Source organism: Meles meles, chromosome 14 (assembly GCF_922984935.1).
Source record: "Meles meles chromosome 14, mMelMel3.1 paternal haplotype, whole genome shotgun sequence".
Taxonomy (NCBI): Eukaryota; Metazoa; Chordata; class Mammalia; order Carnivora; family Mustelidae; genus Meles; species Meles meles.
The window spans coordinates 44502892-44527017 of record NC_060079.1 but is presented as its reverse complement, the minus strand read 5'-3'; the positions used below and the strand labels follow the sequence as shown (position 1 = coordinate 44527017).

The 24126-nt window shown below is 34.6% G+C and overlaps 1 pseudogene; it reads left to right on the top strand.

Moving 5' to 3' along the window:
* The first annotated feature begins 16945 nt into the window (after positions 1–16945).
* Positions 16946–17216, top strand: LOC123925341 (annotated as a pseudogene).
* Positions 17217–24126: the final 6910 nt, after the last annotated feature.

Sequence of the window (24126 nt, the reverse complement as noted above, 5' to 3'; positions counted from 1 at the left end):
CATGCTTCCAGAAATTAACACTGTACAAAATCATATTCTGAGAGAAATGACATTTTCTTTAGATCTCTTTCACTCCATTCCTCACCATTTGCAGTTAACCAATTTCATCATTTTTTGGCTTATCCTTAATTTTTTTTGTTTGTTTATCTGTATAAGGAAAACCCTAAAGCATTGTTAAAGGAAATTGAAGAAGACACAAATAAATGAAAAGACACCCCAGGTTCAAATCATAATAATTAATTTTGTTGAAATGCTCATTTTACCCAAAATAATCCACAGATTCACTGCAATGTCATTTTCACAGAAATAGCAAAAGAAAAATAAAATTCTCCTAAAGTTGGTGTAGAACCAAAAAAGACCATGAATGGCTAAAACAATCTTGTGCAAGAAGAATAAAGCTGAAGGCACTACATTTCCTAATTTCAAACTATATTACAAAGCTACAGCAATCAAAATAGTATGATAAGCATAAAAGCAGATACATAGATCAATGGAACAGCCCAGAAAAAAAACCCCACACACTTACAGTCAAGAATTTTTAACAAACATACCAAGAATAAACAATAGGGAAAGGACAGTCTCTTCAATAAATGGTGTTGGTAAAATTGGGTATCTACATATAAAAGAATGAAATTGGATCCTATTTTATAAATTATACAAAAATCAAGTGAAAATGGGTTAAAGACTTCAAAAGACCCAAAGCCATTAAATTCCTGGAATAAAGCATAAGTGGAAATCTCATTGACCCTGGCTTTAACAGTGATTTTTTTGGATTTGACACTAAAAACACAGGACACAAAAGCAAAGTAGGTAAGTGAAATTACATCAAACTAAAAAGTTTTTGCATGGCAATGGAAACAATCAATAAAATGAAAAAGCAACCCATAAAGTGGGAAAAAATTGTAAACCATTTTAACTGATAAAGGGTTAATATCCAAATATATAAGAAACTCATACAAACTAATAGCAATAATTAATAGTAATAATAATAATAAATAACCCTGTTAAAAATTGGCAAAGAATCTGAATAAACATTTTTCCGAACAAGATATATAGATGTCCAACAGGTATATAAAAAATGGTCACTACTTGGGGCACCTGGGTGGCTCAGTGGTTTGAGCCTCTGCCTTCGGCTCGGGTCGTGATCTCGGGGTCCTGGGATCGAGCCCCGCATCGGGCTCTCTGCTCAGTGAGGAGCCTGTTTCTCCCTCTCTCTCTGCCTGCCTCTCTGCCTACTTGTGACCTCTCTCTCTGATAAATAAATAAAAATATAAAAAAAAAATGGTCACTACTTATCATCTGGGAAATACTAATCATCAGGGAAATGCTAATCAAAGCTACAATGAAATATAACCTCATACTTGTTAGCATGACTATTATCAAAGAGTCAAAATATATTAGGTGTTTTCATGGATGTGGAGAAAAGGAAACCATTGTGTGCTATCAGCATGAATGTCTACCGGTACAGCCATTATGTAAAATAGCATAGTGGTTCCTCAAAAATTGAAAATAAGATTACCATATGACCCAGAAATCCCACTTCTGAGTAAATATCCAAAGGAAATAAAGTCACTACCTTGAAGATATATCTAAATTGATATGTTCATTGTAACATCATTCTCAGTAGCTGAGGTATGAAGACAACCTAAGTGTCTGTCAACTGATCAATGTATAAAGAAAATGCGGTGTAGAAATATACAATGAAATATTATTCAGTCTTAAAAGGGGTGAATGTCTTTCCATTTGCAACAACACAGGTGAATCTTGAGAACATTATAGTAAGTGAAATAATCCAGACACAGAAGGACAAATATCTCATGATCTCACTTACATACGGACTTGTAAAAAAGTGGAATTAATAGTGACACACAGTAGAGAGGTGATTACTAGAGGCTGTGGATTGGGAGAAAAGAGAAAATACTGATCAAAGGTTATGAACATTTACTACTAAGAGGAATGAGTTCTGAAGACCTAATGCACACCATGGTGATTATAGTAAATTAAAATGCATCATATATTTGAAATTTGCTAAGAGAGTAGTAGATCTCAAGTGTTCTCACTATCAAAGAAAAAAAAAGTAACTATGTAAGGTGATGGATGTGTTAATTAATTTGAATCATCATCATCTCTTTGCAATATATATCAAGAAATCATATTGTACACTTTAAATATATACAATCTTTTCTTTGCCAGTCATACCTCCATAAAGCTGGAAAGAATATTAACACCCTTCCAAGAGATATCATGGAATAAGATTCTGATAGAATGATTTAAGTGACAGAAGTTGACAAAGTTTTTTCAAGGGGCAAGATAGTACATATTTTAGGCTTTGCAGTAGTCACTATCACATATTCTTCTTTGTTCTTCTTACCACCTTCTTAAAATGTATAAAAATATTTTTAGCTCATGGGCTATGCAAAAACTGTCTGTTGGCCAGATTTGACCCTCAGCTAATAGTTTGCCAACCTTGGAATGGAGAATTTCTAAATATTCTAGTCTCTGAGAACTGAATAAACTCCAAATAAGATCTGTTAGTTGGAGGCAAATTAATGTAAAAGAGATGGAAAAAAAAAAAAGAGTTCATAATCAAGTTTCTTTTATTTGAAACAGAATTTCTCCCAAGAAAGAAAAAAGTGGGGGTGGGGTGGAGTTGGGGAAACAACAGCCTAATTTGCTTTACTAGGTAATACGCTAAGGAATTTCTAGAATTATGGAGCACTGGAAAGGTGAAAATCTTTCTGATCTAGTAGTTAGGTTGACCTGGAAGCTACATGAAAGGTTTTGAGTTTTATTTGTAAAATAAAATTTACTCATGAGTAAATACCATTTTATTGTCTCCTACATGGAGATAACAAAAATGCTGTTCTGTTTGAATTGGTACTTGAGGAACATAAATGGCAGCCAAGCTACATAGTAGACAACAATTCCTTGATCTGTTTTTCATTCCATTAAGTGCAAAATTATTAAAACCCAGTGGCCTGTGAGTTAGTCAAACCATAGTGGATGAGTAGCATCTCCAGCCATCATCTACTATATTGAATACCTGTGGTTAGTGCCTATACTTCTGTGTGGGAAGCACTGGAGTAAACAATGGGAGACAGCTTCTGTTAAGGAGTGAAGGAGTCTAAAATAAGAGATGTAGTTACATAAGAAAGTATGAGAAAGAGAAAATATACATAATGTGGCATGTAATGCACATTGATATGCATTAATTTGCCAAAAGATATATGTGCCCAAACATACATATTAAATAAATATTCAGGGCTTAATTAGAGAAGGTGTTCTGGAGGAGTACATATAAAAGTACTTATGAAAGAATCCATTCTGTGGTGCCTGCCTGGCTTAGTCAGTGGAATATGCGACCCCTGATCTCAGAGTTGTGGGCTTGAGCCCCACTTTGATGTAGAGATTACTTAAAAATTAAACCTTTATAAAAAGCTTGCATTTTATGATTTCCACAATTTAATAAATGATATACATCCCTATATGGAGATAGAAAGTAGTCTACATGACCTTGTCAGAATGGCCATTCAGACATGTTGGTTTTAGGAAATTGAATACTTTTGTCTTAGTAACTTGGAAAAACACTTCATTCTAATATATTTCTGTGCCTTATACTTTGGCATCAGCTGTCCACTTTTTTGTTGTGGTTCTTTAGTTTTCCTGTCTGTATAATGGAGATAATGTTAATTTCCTTCTCCTAGTTGCTGAGAAGGTTGATTTATACTTATAAAGGAGTTTGAAGATGAAGAGCATTTGTGCTTATTATTAGCTATAATATTGGCCAAAAAAGAGAAGAGCCATTTGTCTGAAGAGGGCATTTACTTTAGAGCAGTGCAGAAGAATTAGGAAGGGCAACAGTAGAGGAAGAATGGATTGAATAAATAAATATAGGAAGAAAGCTTTTTAAAGCTTACTGATTTTTTGTGATCCAAATCTCCTAAAATGCTTTGAGATTCTTTTTTTTTTACACTGCTCATAAGAGGCTTCTTACAGTCAATATATATATAAAGAGAGAAATTTCATTTTCTACATTAAACCTAAAGAATCATTATCTTCAGTTGTAAGGTGCCCAGGTTTTCCAGTGTAAGAAGTATCAAGTTCAATTAAAACTGAAAAGAAGCATTTAATTTTTTTCCAATGTGATTGCAGAAGAGCCTTCACTGAATTTAATTTGAATCATATGCATTATCTTTCATTGTGTTAAATTATTTTAACACTCAATGATTATAAACATAAATTACTAATTTCTCACTGAGTTTAACACATAAATAGAATTGAAACAAACATGGTATATACAGATCATTTTGCCAAAAGTATCACTTATTAATCATACTTGGAGGAAATAATATTTGCAAAGTCAAGAGCCTGACATTTTATATCTTATATAATTTGTGTCATAAGTACTTGGCTACAGGAAAGGGAGCTGTCATTGTAGTTTCATTAATGTGGCATCTGATTGAATTCTTTATATAGCTCTACTGGTTTATTGTTTTGCTATTCTTTTTATTAGGAAGGAGGCAAGTTTATTTCTCTTAAAGTCATTGATCAATAAAAATGAATCTATTGTAGTAAAAACTTGATAGAATAGAATTTTGTATTGAGCTCAGATGTAAAATTAAGCAGTAACAGAAAATTACTTTCAGATAATAGTTATCTGTAAGAGAAAGCAAAACAGGAATTCAGCAACTGATCAGAGAACTTTATCCACCAAAACAGAAAAATAGAAATATTAAACATTTAAGGACAGTGAGATGCTTTTGTCAGAAAATTGTATTCACTTGCATTATTGAGTTTTCTAAGGGTCCTCAGGTGAATTTAGTAAATGTTGAGAATATGCAAATACATTGATCCTATGGACTAAAACAAAATAGTCACAACTTTTAGGTTGAAAGTGCTATTATTTCATTGATAGTGACCTACTATTTTACTTTAAGGATAAAAATAAAAAGAACATAAATTTCTTGTCAAGGCATGTGGGTTAATGACAATTTTTACATATGGTTAATGAACATACTATAGGATGTGGAAAAAATATATATATTTGCCTTTGAGTTCATTGTGTTACTGTTTGGAATAAATTGCCTCTATGCAGAAACAGAAGGATACTTCTCCTAAGGTCTGATTTTGTTTTTGAATTTTTTTTCATTTTAATTCCAGTGGCCTGAGTAAATTGCCTGAATAATGATATACTTGCTTAAAACATATGTAGGCAGTTGTATTTTTATAATTTAATAATTCATTCAAATTTTTATTTCCATGTTGTCTGGCAAAAAAAAAAAAAAAAAAGTCTGGGAAAAGCAAGTATTCACCTTCCACTGATCCTACTATTGATGAATATTCTACTGAGGAAAGTGAACTAAAGGGTTATAGTAAATTGTAATGATTTAGGAGCATCTGGCAACCATGCAATTTGCAATAGATAAGATAGTCCCATGAACATAAATAATGCATCTCCATTGACCATGTTGACAAGATAACTGCCAATTTTTATTTAGTGTTGACTCTAAAATTTAGAGCATGAAAAGAATTGCAGATAAAAGAAGTAAGGAAAAATATGACATATATATCACATGTTTCTTATATATAATATATATGATATATATAATCAGCAATAAATAATATATGTAATCAAAAGCGACCATCACAACAAAACAACTAAACAATAATAAGAAAGCTTTCTTTTCTGTTCTAATAACAAAATGGTTAAAAGTTTTTTATAACTCCTAATTACAAAATAAACAATATATCCTGGGGATGCAACGTGCAGCATGGTGTCTATAATTAATAAAATTATAGTGTATATTTGAATATTGCTAAGAGAATAGATGTTAAAGCTTCTCATCACAAGAAAAAGAATTTGTAACCATGTGATTTACTGTGCTGATCATTTTGCAATATATACATATATCAAATTATTATGTTATACACCTGAAACTAATATAATGTTATATGTAAATTTTATATCAATAAACAAGAATAGACTTTTTTTTGAAATTAGAAACATAGGTAATGAGTTCACTGTTGTTAATACTATTGTTTGTTTTACAGAGTCCATCCACTTCTGTTTAGATATTTCTGCCTTATCCAATGTAACAATTGACTGGCTGGAAATCTATACTAGTATAATATAAATTTAAAAAGTATATTTTGTGTATTAAGGATGGAGATTCATACTCTAACCAAATCACATAGTTTTCCATATCTTTCTAAAACATAGTACTTCTCTTTCTTTTCCTTTCCCAGAGCCCCTTTCCCTTTCTTCTCTCACTGTTGTCTTCTGTTGCACCTGCCATGACAGTAGCACATGATGAAGATTTTGCCATCATAAACCGGATCATAGTCTCTAGGTGAGAAAAACAAGTTAACAAATAAGCAGGAAACAACTGCTATTTAGAAGACTACTGTCTCAATAGTTTAAAGCTTCAAGTTATCAGTAAGAGAGAAAATAGTTAAAATGCCATGTGACAAAGGTAGCTCGATTTGAAAAATCAACTGAATGAGTTTATTTCGCTTGAAGTTTCATTAAGAAAACTATTAGCACTAGAACCTAAAAGAAGGTCTCCAACAAGATTAAAGAAACTGAAATATAAGGTTTATGTTAAATATGCAAATTACATAATAAAAATTGATTGTATTTTAGAAAATATATATGAATCACCTTTTAAAGAGAGTAATATTGGTTTACCTTAAGAACTCATAATTTTTAGTCACAAATTGGAGAATTGTATCCAGATTTTATTTAAACTATCATGTTATTTTTGTTCTGTATGTATTTATTAAAATAACATCTCCCATATTATAAATGTTTACATAATTAAAATTTTATCATTTAGCTAAAGTGAGGAGAATGTATGCTATCATACCATATATTTTCAAAATGCCCTCCTTACAAGTCAAAAAAGAAATGTGTGTCTATGTATGAGAACTCAAAAAAAAAAAGAAAAAAAGGAAGAAAGAAAAGGTGTAAGTAATAGGTGGATAAGTAGTTCCCCATTATATCTAATGACTTAATGAAAAGTAGTTCTTAACTTTCAATCAACCTTAAAGCTGGAATTATAGCTCTTTTGCATTTTATCCCCTTGATAATAGATTTTCTTATTTAGCTCTAAATTTTTGAGAAGTAATTATTAAAATACATGGCATTGAGTCCATTTTTTATTATAAAACTTTTATATTAACTAAGAGTTGTCTAGGTTGTCAAGGGAATTTACCAATTTATGTCAATCATTCTGGTTCATAATTAAACACAGTTCTTTTTTGAGATTTTTATATAAGATCTGCACAGTTTTCTGTAATGGGAAAAGGGGAAACTAGGTCTTAGATACCTTACATCAGTTACTAACAAGAATCCTTACAAAATACTGTTAGAAATCATGACATTATTTTATTATAAATTGTCTCAATTATGCTGGTCAACTAAGCCTCATGATGCTAAAGAGTAGAATATATTAATTCCAGATACAAACCTCATTCATACAAAATAAGCCCATTTAAGTTGGAATATTTTGATATTCTCATAATAAATGCAAGTTCAGAAATCAGGGTTGTGACAGTAAAGCAGAGGGAACCTAAGGTTACAAAAAGGAGTGAAGATTATGTGATGAGAAGGGCACACTTCACTTGTGTGATGTTCTCACCCAAATCCTTAAATCCCGTGACTCATTAGAAAACAGCAGACAAACCCAAATGGAAAGACATGCTCCAAAACACCTGACAACTGCACTACCAAAGGGTTGAGCTTATGAAAAATAAATAAGTATTGAGAACTCACAACCACGGAACACTAAGAAGAAAATGTACATGGTTTCATATAGTAAATGCTGGAACAAAAGAAAATGAAAAGAACATTAATGGAAAAAACTGATAAAACCTGAATCAAAGCTGTAGTTCTAGTTCCATATTGTATTAGTGTTAACTTATAAGTTGTGATAAGTATTACATAAGATGTCATTCTTAGAGGAAACTGAATAGAGAGCAAGTGGGAAGTCACTGAAGAATTTCTGCAACTCTTCTGAAAATATAAAATTATTAAATAATAATAATTAAGGAATAAGAAAAATTAGCAAAAAAACAATGAAGAAAATAAAGAATGAGAGAATTTATAAGAACATTGAAAATGAATCAGAGGATACCACTACATGGAAACTGGTTAAAACTACATTACTTACACATGTATTTCTTAATAATAATGAGGATTATATATGATGATTAGGAGACAGAAATGCGTATCAATAACGATCCTAAAGACATGATATGTATATGAAGATTAATTTGGGGTTGTCATGTATTTTCTGAATTTAGACATTTCCAGGATGAGTAACAGGCTTTACACTATAACTCTTCAATAAAGAATTTTGGAGGTATACGCCATATATTCTGCTAAGGTACAAAAGAATGGGTAACTCTTAGTCTTGCTTTAAAGTATCATTGTCAGAGATAAGAGGAGGAAGCAATAGGCTGTCCAAACTTCATCCTTAGGTTTAGACTAACAGGAAGGATTACATGGAATCAGAGATACAAGTCAAGAGGTTCTTTTTTTGTTGCCAAATCCTAATGACTCTGAAAGAGTCACTAGAGCAAAATGCTGAATGAGAACAATAAATCAAAAGGGATATCCTACTGATTTCCACAAACAATAAGGCCATAAACATCTCCCGAGTTAGAGAATGGAGCCTGTAATCAAACACTGAGTAATATGAACACAATCATTGATGTGTAAATAGCGAGAATCAAAGAAATTGTAAGACTTTTAAATCCGGTTCTACTGAAGATCTACTGATACCTTCAAAGATGCTATGTATAAAATGACCGGAAATGTATTTAGTCAAAACATTAGGAAAAAAATTGTTTTAAAGAAAGATTAAGAGGTTTCTTACTGAATAGTCCTAGACTTTCAGATGACAATGTGTTTTGTAAAGCTTGCTGCTGAAAGGGGTGAGCATCAGAAAGTGGAAAAAAATTAAAGAAAATATGGTATTTACAAAATTTATTTTGGGGACCAAATGGCTTTCATAATTTTTTTTTTTTCTAAGAAAACTTACCTAAATAAAGATACATAGAGGGGTGCCTGGGTGGCTCAGTGGGTTAAAGCCTCTGCCTTCAGCTCAGGTGGTGATCCCAGAGTCCTGGGATCGAGTCCTGCATCCAGCTTTTTGCTCGGTAGGGAGCCTGCTTCCTCTTCTCTCTCTCTGCCTGCCTTTCTGCCTATTTGTGATCTTTGTCTGTCAAATTAAAAAAAAAAAGATACATTGAACATTCACACAGCAGATGTATTTTCTGTCACTTTAAATATATTTGGTAGGACTATTGCTTACATATACCTGAAGCTTTGATTCCTGGATCTCTTAGCACCCTTGTATTTCTAGGTATCCAATTTCATTATCTCCTAATGCCACTGGTTGCTAATCACTGGGTCTTATTAGTTCTCTGGTTATTCTTAGTAATATAAGAACCCCACATCAATAAATAATATGTTCAGCTTAATGAAATAACCCAAAGCATGCATGCATAGACACACACACACACACACACACACACACACACACACTCAACTGGGAGTAAGTCCCCTTTCCCAGTCTGGTCTACTCTAAGTGAGCCATCAGCAGTCAGAAAGAGTTGGGGAGAACAGTGGTTTTGGCTTCTTCCAGAGTCTGAATTGGAGAAGGGAGGACAAAAAAGTGCCAAGAGTATAGGAAAACAAAACAAAACAACACAACAACAACAAAAAACTTTTCCTTTTTTTTTCATTAATAAAAATAATTTACTAGCTCACATAAGTGTAAATTGAGATGTAGGATAGAATTCAAAGTTTGGTGGTCTATTGCTCATTTCTACGGCAAAGAACTCAGGATCTTTGTCTCTGTGCTAAGTCATCTGAAATGCCAGAGGAATTACTCTCGGGGTGGTAGGAGAGTTAACAGTAACAATCAAATCTACAAGGTGCTTTATAAATACCCAGTGAAAGAGAATATGTTTATCTATGCTTTCCTGGAAGCCATTCTAAAATTCATCTTGTTTGTCCACAACCACAGAAACAACGTCTTTGCCTAGGAGAATGGATTATGTTGATTGGTTTAAGCCTATCAAACCTGAACAATGAAGCAGGAGCAGGCTGGAAAGCAGTTTTACCTGAAGGGAGTGGAAGCTGTTTTATAGTATTTGTTGTGCTGTTAGGTTTCTGGTTGACCTGGGAAATTTCTTTAATTCCCTGGACCTAGGGTACATCACTCTTAAAGATTTAAAGATGGGATTAAATAGACTTCCTCCAGGGAAGATGGCAAAGTTGGAGCACCCTAAGCTCACCTCCTCCCATGGATACAACTGGATAACGGCCATAGCCGTGTAAATGGCCCAGAAAACAAGCCAAAGATTGGCGGAAAGAACTCTCCACAGCTCAGTGTAAAGAAGAGGCCACACTAAAGAGGATAGGAAGAGCAGAAACACAGTCTGCAGCTACATGGAGTGTCCACAGGAGGGAGGGTTGCCATGGGTGCAGAGGGGAGATAAACAGACTCTTATACCAGGGATCCCACATGAGGAAGATGAATCCCCAAACATTTGATTTTGAAAAACAGAGGGACTGAATTTCGTAAGTTCTTACAATCGGCAGGGCTTAAAACCTGGAACTTTAAAAATCAGGAAGCTCTGGGGAGAACCAAGAAAGCAAAAGGAAACTGAGTCCCTTCCCACAACAAATAGCCCCACAAAGATACAACACAGAAGCAACAGTTTGAAAAATGCCTGGGATATATCGGTTGGGGGGGGCAGATTTGTTTATTAATCTCAGAACTTGTCCTGGAGGGGCAGGAATTGTTGGGAAATTTCTCCAGCACCAAAGGAGTTGCCAGGTAACCATTTCCTTACCCTGTCTCCCAGCATAAACACAGAGACACCTGTAGGAATCAGCATGGCTCCAATACTTGCTACCTACCTAACAGTTTGCTTCACCCACATGCTTTCTTGTGAACATGCTCCCTCCAACCAGGCCTCAGGTCCAGGTCTCCTTCCACAGCAGACAACTGCAAATCTTGCTCATGCTATGCATCCTGCTCCCTCATGATACTGAGGCTCCGCCACCTCCAAAACAGCCTGCCTCAGTCTCCAGCAGATATGTATCCTCTCCTGCTCTCACAACCTTGCTGGCACTTCGAAGCCTGCCCCTGCATTCTCCTGTCATTCCATGGTACTGCATCTTTGGCAGATTCCTGGTGCAACTCAACTCAAACCCAAGCAGTCCTAGACTGGCCCATTAACAGGTGTCAAACCCTGTCCACAATAGGCAAAGGAAGCCATTGGAGATGACTGAACTAAAGGTAAAAATTGTTCATCCAGAACAGCAGGGTACAGACAACACACATAGGAGACACCCCTGCAGCACCAGTTTACAGTGAACAAGGGACAGTGCACTACAGCAGGGTACTGCAGAACCTCGTATTCATAAGGCTACTACTTTCAGGATCAGGAGACTACTATACAGCCCTACAAGAAATGTTAAAGAAGACTTTTGAGTGGAAAGAAAAGAGTATAAAGAGGAGTAAGAAAATTGGGGGAAAAAAAACAGTAAAAATATGTTTAGCTGCAAAAATCTGTCAGAAAAAAAATGGGATTCACAAAATAAAAGGCTATAAAGTATAATATGAAATGCCTAAAACATGGGAAGAGAGGAGTAAAGATCATCTACTTAATGTAGACTGCTATATGCATTAGATGTTATATATAAACCTAATGGCAAACACAAATCAAAAACCAGTAATAGATATGCAAAAAATAAAAAGAAAGGAATCCAAGTATATCACTTAAAAAAAGCTGAAAACCATGAGAAAAGAGAGAAAGAGAAGAAAGAAATAAAGAAGAACTACACAATCACCTATACAACAAGTAACAAAATGCCAGTGAGTACATACCTATCAATAATTACTTTAAATGTAAATAGACTCTAATGCCCCATCAAAAGACATGTGATGAAATGGATAAAAAAGCAAGATCCATCTATATGCTACCTACAAGAGACTCATTTCAGAACCAAAGACACATGTGAAAGAATTGAAAGCAAAGGGATGGAAGAGCATTTATCATGCAACTAGAAAAGAAAGCCAGGGTAGTGATACTTACTGTAAAAAGAGAGAGAAAAACCACAATACATTCTAACAATACATCTAACAATACATTAAAAAAAAAATTCACTACAGTCAAGTGGGATATATTGCAGGGATACAACTGTGGCTCCATCAACATAATACATCACATCAATAAGAGAAATGATAAAAACCATAAGATCATTTCAATAGATTCAGAATAACCATTTGACAAAGTATAACATCCATTCATGATAAAAAATTCTTAACCAAGTACATTTATAGGGATCATACCTCAAGTTAAAAAATGCTGCATATGAAAAACCCACAACTAACATCACACTCAGTGATGAAAAACTGGACAAGGATATCTACTTCAATATACTTTTATCCAACATTGTACTAGAAGTCCTAGCCACAGCAATGAAACAAGAAAAAAGAAATAAAAGACATCAAGATTGGTAAGAAGAGGTAAAAGTTTCACTATTTGCAATGTGGTATTATATATAGAAAACCCTACAGAGTCCACCAAAAATCTACTAGAACTGATAAATAAATTCAGTAAGTTTGCAGGATACGAAATCAATATATAGCAATCCATTGCCTTCCTATACATTAATAACAAAGTAGGAGAAAGAGAAATTAATAAAACAATCCTATATGCAACAATATATATAACAACTGCACCAAAAAAAAATAAAATACCTAGGAATGAACTTAACCAAGGAAATGAAAGATCTGTACCCTAAAAACTATGAAATATTGATGAGAGAAAGTGAAAATGACACAAAGAAATGGAAAGATCTTTTATGTTCATGGATTAGAAGAAGAAAAACAATTATTTAAATTTCCATAACCTGGGCACCTGGGTGGCTCAGTCAGTTAAGTGTCTGTCTTTAGCTCAGATCATGAATCCAAGGTCCCGGGATCAAGTCTTGCATTGGGCTCCCTGCTCAGTGGGAAGTCTGCTTTCCCATCTCCCTCTTGCTCATGTGTTCTCTCTCTCTCTCAAGTAAATAAATAAAATCTTTTTTTAAAAAATGTTCATAACCTAAAAAAAATCTACAGATTTAATGCAATCCCTATCAAAATACCAATAGCATTTTCCACAAAACTAAAACAAATAATCCTAAAACTTGTATGGAACCACAGAAGACCCTGAAAAGACAAAGCATTCTTGAAAAAGAAGAACAAAGCTGGAGGTATCACAATCCCAAATTTCAAGTACACTACAAAGCTGTAGTAATCAAAATAACACAAAAATAGACACATAGAACAATGGAACAGATTAGAAATTCCAGAAATAAATTCACAATTATATAGTCAATTAATCTTTGACAATGGAAGGAAGAATATTCAATGGGTAAAAGTCCCTTCAACAAATGGTGTTGGGAGAACTGGACAGCTACACCAAATGAATTAAACTGGACTACTTTCTTACACCATTCTCAAAAATAAACTAAGGGCAAAAAATAAATTAAGGACCTAAATGTGAGACCTGAAACCATAAAAATCCTAGAAAAGAGCAAGGCACTAATTTTTCTGACATGGGCCACAGCAACATTTTTCTAGATAATATCTACTGAGGCAAGGGAAACAAAAGCAAAAATAAATTTTGGGACTACATCAAAATAAAAATTTTCCATTCAGCAAAAGAAGGAGTCAACAAAACTAAAGACAACTTTCGGAATGGGAGAAGATATTTTCAAATGGCATATCCAATAAGGGGTTAGTATCCAAAGTATATAAAGAAGTTACACAACTCAACACCTCCAAAATAAATAATTCAATTAAAAAATGGGCAGAAAACATCAACTGATATTTCAAAAAGGACAACATAAAGATGATCAACAGACAAATGAAAAGATGCTCAATATTACGCATCATTAGGGAAACACAAATCAAAATTACAATGAGATAACACCTGGCACTTGTCAGAATGTCTAAAACCAAAGCCATAAGAAACAGCAACTGTGGGCCAGAATGTGCAGAAAAAGGAATCCTCATGTATGGTGCAGGTGGGAATGTAAATTGGTTCAGGCACTGTGGAAAACAGTATGGAGGTTCCTAAAAAAGTTAAAAATAAAACTACCTTATGATTCAGTAATTCCACCACTGGGTATTTACCCAAAGGATACAAAAACACTAATTCCAAAAGGATATATGCACTCCATGTTTATTGCAGTATGATTTATAATAGCCAAATTATAGAAGTTGCCCTAGTGTCAATCTGCAGATGAATAGCTATAAAGTGTTATATATACGTATACATATATATACCATATATATAATATATACTGTATATATTATACATATAAGTGTATGTAATATACATTATATATACATATAAAATGGAATATTATTTAGCCATAAAAATGAATGAAATCTTGTTATTTGCAACACTATGGATGGAGCTAGAAAGTAGCATGCTGAGTGACATCAGTCAGTCAGAGAAAGACAAATCCATATGATTTTACTCATATGTGGAATTTAGGAAACAAAATTAATACACAAAGAAAAAAAGAGACAAACCAAGAAACAGACTCTTAGCTAGAGAACAAATTGATGGTTATTGGAGGAGAGCTGAGGATGGTTGGGTGAAACAGGTGGTGGGGATCAAGGGTACACTTATTATGATGGGTGCTGACTAAAAAATAGAATTGTTGAATCATGATATTGTATACCTAAAACTAAAATAACACTGTATTTTAACCATACTGAATTAAGACTTAAAAAGAGATAGGATTAAGTAACTGAAAATCTTTCAAAAAAATTCTGAATACAAACCTTCGGTGATTATAGAATTTTATTCAGTAGTTTATCATTTTTTGCTGTTATTATGCGCTAGACACTTGTAATATCTGGGTAATTAGTATTCATAAAAGGCAAACACTTTCTATCTCATGGAAACTAATTTCCAGTGGAGTTGAAAGAAAATAAACAAGAAATTCTGTGTGTAGTAAATTGTTAGTGATAGACACTAAGTCGAAAAAGAAAGCAGTGTATGAGATTAAGAACTGTTGGAGAGAGGTTTTATAACTGTGAACAATTATCTCAATTAAGAGGTCCATAAGAACACATATCTGAAAGGTCATGGTGTGTTCAAGGGATTTCTTGATTGAGAAAGAATGGTCGGTAAAGCCAGAGGAAACTGAGGTTTTGGTGTCATAAAAGCCAAGAGATGAATGTACAGTGGAAGAAAGAGAAAAAGAGAGACATCAGTGATATCAAGGTAATGAGCAACAGATCTCTTTCAGGGCCTTACAGGTTACTTTAGGGCTTATTGTAATTCTTGGTCTTAGAGGAGGCCTATCAGAAATAATTACTGAGGGCCTCCTCTTCTTTCTTTTTTAAATTTCATTTTATTTTTATTTATTTTTTATTATTATGTTCAATTAGCCAACACATAGTACATCATTAGTTTTTTTTTTTCTTAAATTCAGTTAACCAAGATATAGTACATCATTGGTTTTTGATATGACGCTCAATGATTCATTAGTTCAGTATAACACCCAGTGCTCCCAGTGCTCATCACATCACATGCCCTCTTTAATGCACATCTGCCAGTTACCCCATCCCCTCACCCACCTTCCTTTCCACAACCCTCAGTTTGTTTCCAGGAGTCAAGAGTTTCATATGGTTTGTCTCCCTCTCCGATTTCTTTCAAAGTTCAGCAAATACAAGTTCAATCCTATGTTAGTTCTCAGGAAAAGAAGCAGGAATTGGAGAGCAAAGGATGACATTTCATTGAAATCTGTACATCTGTTTATAGTACTGAAGTTTTCTGTTGTTTATGATGCTAATAAAATCATAAGATGGAATTTGTATGTTCCATTTTATAAGCATTCAATTGATGTTAGTGTCTTTTAAGCTGCTTTTGGTTAAGAGATTGTAATAGTATTAACAGAATTCAAAAAAATTACCAAAAGAAAAATATATCTTCCAAGCATTGCCATCAAGACTCCCACTTCACTAGGTACAAATATTTTTGTCTCTAAAATGTAATGCGTAAGTGCCAAGTGAACAAGGTTCTTGAAATTTATGCTTCAGAGTATCATGATTATCTGATGCTGAAACATCCAGAAAGAATTCACTTAGTTCTATACTCAAATCATTGTAAATCTTCTACAAATTTTATACAAAATGAGGCCATTTATGCTACAGTACATTCATATGCAACATTAGTATTTGATGCGATTCCTTAGCATAGCTTGCAACGAATTTTAACTAAAGTTATCAAGCCTTATTTGAGTTACTTTAATTCATTAATTGTCCATTTAAATAGAATGAGATAATGCTTCTCTTAGAAAATTTTACTTCTTCAAAGAAAAGAATATTGTTAATAATCATAAATTCAACTTAAGGGGCGCCTGGGTGGCTCAGTGGGTTAAAGCCTCTGCCTTCGGCTCAGGTCATGATCCCAGGGTCCTGGGATCAAGCCCCACGTCGGGCTCTCTGCTCCTCAGGGAGCCTGCTTCCTCCTCTCTCTCTGCCTGCCTCTCTGCCTAGTTGTGATTTCTCTCTGTCAAATAAATAAAATATTAAAAAAAAATTCAACTTAAAATGAAAATACGTTTTTTTTAGAGTTATTTCTCAGCAAGCACAGATTTCAGTAGTTTTTTACTCTGGTCAGAATTTCCCCAGTATTTCCATTAACTAACAAAATATCAATAGTGTGTCATCAGTATTCCCAGTCTTAGTTTTATTTTATTCAAATCACATTACCAGTGTTGGGGAATATGACTATAAATCACAAATTATGAGATTTCAAATTTCATGGAAAAACTGTGAGATGGTAAAGAATAATACTGCTAAGAATTTAGTTCCTGGCTCTCTTCGATACTACTTTTTAAAGTAATGGTGTTTTCAGCTTTGCCCAGTGGCAGTATCGTAGCCAATGAGGTTTATCCGAGGCGTGATTATTGCTAATTAAAGTAATGGTGTTTTCAAATAAATATAAATTATTCTTCCAATTCCCTATTCTTTTAGTTTCTTGAGACTGTTTTCTCCTTTGATCTTATTTTCCACCACACCTCAGCCTTTCCCTCCCACGTCACTAATCTTGTTATTACCAATAATTCCACCCATAATGTCAATTATGGGGGATGGGTGGAATTATTGGCAATAATTAGAATATTAGAATAATGTCACACCTTACAAAAATGTAATAATGTCAAACCTAATGGCCAGTTATGTTTTATCATTTTAGCTGTAATCTTCAGATACCCTGAACCCAGGCATCTTTCCACTCCACCTAGACCGCAGACACTACCATGTTTTCATTCTCTAACCTTCTTCAAGGATCCGCCTCTCCCTCACTTTCTGTTTCACTGTCAATCACTGTAATCGCTCTGCCTGAAAACTGTGACTTCCCTCACATGTCTCTCTAATGTAAAATCATGACACGGGTCAGATGTAACTCGTGATCTCCTCTGCAAGACACTCCTTCAGCTGAATGAAGAACAAACAGGACTTTGCTGCTGCCAGGTAATCAGACTCTACACCCTTTTTTCTTGCTCACTCATTCAGATAATGATTTTACATGTTTCCTATTTCCCGAAACCTTCAAGACCTCCCTCACTGACCTGCATTCTCCGATGATGGCATTGCTGGCTAATTAACTGAGAACATTGAGGTAATTGGAAAGAAAAATTCTAGAGATGACCAACACTGTCTTCAGTCACCTGATACCTTCATCCATAAAATCCATCTTTCCTCCATCTCCTTAAGTCAGTTTTCCATTTATACACAAGATCCTGTCTCCTCCACCTACTTAATGTTATCTGTGGGTAATTCCGCCCTCTCTTTTCTACATCATGCCTTCCATGATTCCCCTCTATCATTCCCCTCAACATAAAAATATCCTATAATTTTCCCCATCAGGACAGCCCATCAGCCCCATCAGCTACCACTTTTTCACTCTCCTTTATAGCAAACCACCTTGAAGGAGTTGTCTTTACTCACTGTCTGTAATCTTGATAAAAACACTCCATTGAATGTTTTGATCAAAGTTAACTTATGTCTACCATATTGCTAAACATATTTTCAAATTTCCAGTGCTCAACTCAATCTGTGTTCAGATTTTATCAGCAGAATTTTACATAGTGAACCCCTTTTTCCTCCTCAGTGCACATTCTTCCCTCCACTTTTATGATAACAAAACTCAGTTTCCCTCCTGCTTTACTGATCACTCATTCTGGATCTTCCCTGGCGGTTCTTTCTTTTATTCCTAACCTCTTCACTTTAAAGTACCCTGGGGCTCGGACTTCTTTTTATTTTTTTTTTCATTTTTTTTTTAAGATTTTTATTTATTTATTTAATTGACAGAGAGAGATCACAAGTAGGCAGAGAGGCAGGCAGAGAGAGAGGAGGAAGCAGGCTCCCTGCGGAGCAGAGAGCCCGATGTGGGGCTCGATCCCAGGACCCTGAGATCATGACCTGAGCCGAAGGCAGCGGCTTAATCCACTGAGCCACCCAGGCGCCCCTCAGACTTCTTTTTAAAAGCTATAATATTTTCCAATCTTTTCTACACTCCTAGTTTTCATTATCTCTTAACATTTCCAGCTCAGAGCACTCTACCAAACTCAAATTCATAGGTATATTACACCGCCTGCTTAGATGTCTAAAAAATATTTTATTTGTTTCAAATTTAAAATTGCGTTTTTGGTTCCCTACCCCTGCTCCCAATCACAGAATCATTCTTGACATTCTTTATTTCCCTATATAAAATCTGCTAGAGATTGTGTCTTCCTTCAAAATGCATGCCAAATCTGACTAATTCTTTCCAACTTTCCTCTTCCAGCACCTCCCTGGTTAGCACAACGTGCATCTCTAGCTTGGATTACTGCAGTAACCCTCTAACAGATCTCCTTAATTCTACCCTTGAGTCCTGGGAATCTCTTAATACAGCAGTCAGAAGTTTCACTTAAAGTCTAATTCATATCATCTCACTACTCTGCTCAAAACTATGCAGTCATTCCCACGTTACAAAAGTAGAACCTACAGGAAACCTATAAGGTCCCACTTGATTTCCCTCAGTTACATTTTTATATCCAATTTCTGATCCTGTCCTTTTCCCTCTACTTGACTCACACAAGCCGCCTTTTCAGGCTCTGAATGTAGTAGATATCTTCTCACAAAGTTTTTCCACAGATTGTGTGTTCTATCTCAAATGCTTTTCCCCTGGATACCTGCATGGCATGCCTTTTTGTCTTTATAGACATGCTACCATGTCACTAATCCTCCCTCAACTAGTTTATTTAAGATTGCAGCATGTACCATTCCTGGCCCTCTCAACACCCCCACACCTGGCTTTGTTTTTCTCTTATAGCCCTTATCACATTCTAACTTACTTGTTATTTGCTTTTATATTATGCTTTTAGTGTAATTTCTATTTTCTCTAGTAGACATTAGCATGGAAGCAGAGAGATTGGTTTACTAATGTATCCCAATTACCCATAAGTTTCCTAACACGTGATAGACACATTTCTTTTTTAACAAAATGAAGTGGTAAGAGCTAAAATTTAGTGAACATGTAATATCTGTCAGACTCTGTATGTTAAGTGCCTTACATGTACTACACACATGTAGACACTCACTACTAACATGTACATCGGTACGGCTCTATGTTCTATTTTTCCAAAGGACAAAATTGTAGTACAGAGAATTTTGTAACTTGCTCAAGGCTACATAGATAACAAATTGGGAAGCTGGTATTCACATCTAGGCAGTCTGGTGCTGACATCCAAGTTTTTTTATTTTATTTTATTTATTTATTTGACAAAGAGGGAGATATCACAAGTAGGCAGAAAGGCAGGCAGAGAGAGAGTGGGAAGCAGGCTCCCCGCTGAGCAGAGAGCCTGACGTGGGGCTCAATCCCAGGACCCCAAGATCATGACCTGAGCTGAAGGCAGAGGCTTAACCCACTGAGCCACCCAGGTGCCCCACTGACATCCAAGATTTTAACCACATATATACTCTCATGCGAGAAAATAGGAAAGCTGAGATTTAAAGACAAGCATTCTGATTTCAGAGTCCACACTCTTAATGACCAATATATATTTCATTCACTCCTAAACCTTTAGGAATAAATCAGGGCCTATGGGCCAACAAAATGTGTTCTTTTCCAGTTCTATTAAGTTGTCAACAGGCACTAGAAAGAAAGAGTAGAGTGCTATAAAAGTATTTAATGTCCTCAATGACTTTGAGATATAGGGACTTAAATTAGCTTCCTATGCTTACAAAGCCATTAAATCGATGTCTGCACTGGATGCCACTCTAAGTGATATGTAACTAATAACAAGTCTGTGTATGAACATAAGCATGCCACTGCATTGCTCTGGGCTGCATTAGTTACTTTATCAACATGTGACCAACTTGCATTACAAGAATTTAAAATTTTCAATCTTAAAATGTCATGATCACAGGAGACAACAGTGAATTTACATGATACCTCTACTATTTTTTTTCCAAATTAACATGAATAATTGCATACAAAATTTATCTTTACATTGCCATCATAGCTTCATTATCATTTTCATCATCATCATCACGGACACTTGTTTCTCATGAATCCACATATTAAATTTAAAGCTTATGTCAGCATTCATATGCGAATAAATATGTTCACAAATGACAGTGATGAAAGGGAATGGATCTATAGCAAAAATTGCAATAAATTCTACTTGCAATTTTTCCTACATTGGGACTGTGACAATGATCTGCCCTTTACAGCTTATTTCATTAAAAGAAATCACAATACATTGCTATAGTTTGTTAAATATATCCATAATAGTTGCAAATTGTATATTTATGGACTTTGAAGATGCATAGGATATGTTGTTTTTAAATAAACACTTTCAAGTCCTAATTTCCTTGTAAGTTTTATGATAAAGTTGTATAAAGTATCAGATAAAGGAAATAAAAGTTTCCATAGAGAAAAGAGTTTCATGAAAATATCTGCTAAGAGCTTTCCATGGAAATTTAAGAAGCTTACTCTGAACATTTTCAGGGCATGCTTTTGTTTATCGAAGCTATCTATGCAGGTTTACTCATAAATAATTGAAATTTAATTTTCCTTTTCAACATAGCCCCAATTTAGATTTAAGCATCCCAAACAACGCAACTTAGGGTTTCCTTACTGACAAGAGTATACTTTAAAAACAGCTGTTGTCATTTGGAAGAAAACTTGAGCATAACTACACATTTTATCATTAATTTTATGATTCCTAAAGGTACAGAAATTCAAGCAGAAGCTGCATTCTCACAAGTACAAATTATAAAATGACATGAGATTTTGATCAGCATTTTTGATACATGACTGATATTTACTGTAGAGCTTATTGTATAATTTGATATTCATGTTGCCTACTAATCTTTAAGTTTCTCAGTCATTTTTTGTTTACCAAAGTATGCAAAAGGTATATTGGTTGCTACATTTGAAAATGGACATGAACAAGTTTGTTTATATAATCTGGTTCCATTCTTGAGAGGTTATTTCCATTTAAAAAGTTCATGTGTATATAAATACCTACACACACATAAATTGCAATTTTGCAGGTCGAAACTGATCCAATTTTTTTTAAAATTAATTCATTTATTTGAGAGAGAGTGAGCATGAGGGGAGGAGAGACAGAGAGAGAGAATTTTCAAGAAGACTCAGCACTGAGCGTGGAGCCCAACATAGGGGGCTCCATCTCAGGACCCATGAGATCACAACCTAAGCTGAAATCAAGAGTCGATGTCTTAACGGACTGAATCACCAGACACTCCAAAACTGGTTGAATATTATACATATATTTGTATATCTATAGTGTTTTGGATTTGAGAATGGCTATAGAGAAATCACAGTTTCACAAAATGATTTTATAAAACTTTGCCCAGACTAATAGCATTGAAGTTAGACAATATAAAACCACAGAATTTAGACTTATATTTTACTCCATCATATATTAAAATCAGATTTGTATATTCACTTTCCAAATAAGAATGTAATAGATAGATAGATGATAGATATAGATATATGATGATAAATAGATAGATAAATGATAATAGATAGATACTATTGAATAGCATGGATTTGAATAATTCAGAGAATGTTATATTAAGCTAGTAGAAAACATTGAATTGTCAGGTCAGAATCTCAGAAAGCAGATATCTTTTCAGAGTATCAAGTCTAACTCCTAAATGCAAGGATGTATTGGCAGACGCAAAGCAGGAGATATTGGGATATGTGAGGTGGTTCCCTAGGCACTTTACCCCCCACCCCCCGCATTAGATACTTACTTTCTTTCTCTGAGTGGTAGAAACATTCTCTTTGTGAAGTGGACCTCTCACTTTATATAGCAAGGATCATTTAGATTTTAAAACATCTCCATGCTATACCCCAGCTATTCAATTAACTTCTGTGACATTTTCAAGACCTTCTCACAGAGGAAGGATCATATATACCTTATATTTGGGTGTGCCTGAGTTGGGAATAAGTGTCCTCTGGTATTTACCCAGTTGAAATTTTCCTAATTCCTACAATTTTTAAAATTCTTTTCTATTTTCCGCATAAGCCTCAAACACTTCCTGAGCCAAGCTAGTGCCTGGATCATAATAACATTAACTGCTCTATTTAGCCTCTTTCCCCACAAAGTGGATGCTGGATCCTAAGTACTCTTCTCACCAAGTTGTAGTCTATTGAACTGCTCCTAAGAAGTTCATAAAGAAACACAATGTTATCAACCACCTAAATAGTGTTTTTCTCTAGAAGCTTCTGTTGAAATTACCTCTCCCCCCACCCCAGATCAGATTCCCTAAAAAGTCACTACAGCAAACCAGATCAAGCTTTTGCTTTCCATGACATTTTGTACATTACTTTGGTGTGTCAACCCCTTCCCTCTGGAGCTAGATTTATGAGCATGATCATTTTTCTGGCCCTTACACTTTCTCTTTCATTTCTCCACATTTAACCTGTCCTAGGAATTCCCAGCTTAATGTAGTCTTAGTCAACTACCTATATTTCTAAAATTGGGAATACTTTTGACATAAAGGCCCGTAGCTATTAACCAAACAAAAGATATAGAATTACTGAGTGGGTAGTTAGTTAGAATGGTAAAAATGATAACCAGTTCACTCTTTACAATGCTTATTCAGGAGTAAGGAAAATAACTTCATCTCAAAGAACACTGAAAAATTTATACACAAGGCACTGCTTTAGGTACTGCGAGTGAGAGAAGGAGTGAAAAGACATGATTTCCATTTTGAAACCCTGAAAACAACAACTGTAAGAATCCCTGATTTCCGTATTTGCATTCATTTATTAGAAACAAAAGCAAATAGAAAATATCGATATTTTCAGTTGCTTTTTGATACATAGTAATACCATAAAATAATTTCTTAAATAAGATGTTTTCAAATACTTTTTTAATAGACACAAGAGGTGTTGCTATAACGTCTACTTCTACTATAATCTTCCTAAAATCAAATTCAAGATCATCCAAAAATAAACTAAAACCAGAAAAAAATTTATGTTTTAAAAACCAATATATTTGTGCTCATTTTCTTAAAAATAAGACCTCTCGTATTTTTCAGGGAGCATTTGCTCTTTTGAGTTTGTCTGAACAAATTCAGACACACTTGATGATTCAGACCCTTTAAGCAGGAAAGCTCCTGTATCCAGGGAAACCAGCTGGGTTGCCAGGTCCTAAAGTTAAGACAGGAGAAGCCCTGCTGTCTGGGATGTAAGAAAGCAATCTGCTATCCATCTCTTTTAGTCAGGGCTTCTTTGCGTCTGTGATGCCTCCTGACCAATCTAGAAATACAACTGGGCCCCTTGTCATGTTTGTTATATACCACCTCACTGCCTACCTACAATGCACCGTGGAGATGATGGTCATAATCAAAAGCCAAATTTTTTAGATCTGCGCTGATGTCTGTGACTCCACATGCAAGCAAGAAAACAGCAGCAGGAACAGCAGTTGTGTCTTTTGAATCATAGGGAGAAACTTCTATGCTCTTCACTTAGCAGCAGCTTTCTTGGAGTCACCGAGCCAAAAGCAACTGG